Source organism: Theobroma umbraticum, unplaced genomic scaffold (genome assembly GCF_002168275.2).
Source record: "Theobroma umbraticum cultivar Fairchild unplaced genomic scaffold, ASM216827v3 scaffold_12.1, whole genome shotgun sequence".
NCBI classification, from domain to species: domain Eukaryota; kingdom Viridiplantae; phylum Streptophyta; class Magnoliopsida; order Malvales; family Malvaceae; genus Theobroma; species Theobroma umbraticum.
In genome coordinates, this window is record NW_018397269.1 from 2,681,983 (window position 1) to 2,682,791 (window position 809).

Genomic DNA, 809 nt, shown 5'->3' on the forward strand with positions numbered 1-809 from the left:
ATTATTCACAATCATTCATTCAAATTTAAAACTATATTAAAATTGTACATTTCGAAAGGGCATATTAATACACCTTATTTGTTAGTTTCATCTTTTTATCTTTTGTGTTTTCATCACAAATGGATTCACTGTCAAGAAAAAAATAATTATTATAAACTAAATTTAATCATCAACAGAAACATCCATATATAATAAATTTCACGAATGTAATGAACAATAATACTTACAATTATATCAAATAAAAAAACAGCAACATATGTACGCATCTTACTAGTAAAAAACAAAGGCATTCTTTGGTCGCTTTGGATGACAAGATTCGTTAATGATTTGGCATTTGTTGCCATCTATGTTTTCATGGTTTTCGCCTTTTTCCAAATTGAAGTCTATGCAAGAAGTTTTTGTCATAGTCTCAACATCTCTCATTATTGTTATCACACATTTTCTAGCTGCAGTATCTATAAAATTGCATTATAAAGTAAATATAACTAGCCTCAAACAGGATTATGAATTGAATACTTGTTGTGAAAAATATTAAAAGCAAATACCAAAGCATAAATTAAGAAGTTATATAGTAATGTATGTTCAAACACAACCAGATTTTTGTTAACTTATAAACCATATTATTTTAAAAAATTCTAATAGAAAAAAAAAAGAAAAAAAACTTGCACAAATGCAGACTATCCCCATAAAATTTTAAATCAATTTCCATAAGCTAATTATTGATATGAATGATACTCAGAACAGTGAGATCAAACATAGGAAAGTAACAATGATTTAGAAATTTTCTAAATCACCATGAATTAGATAGC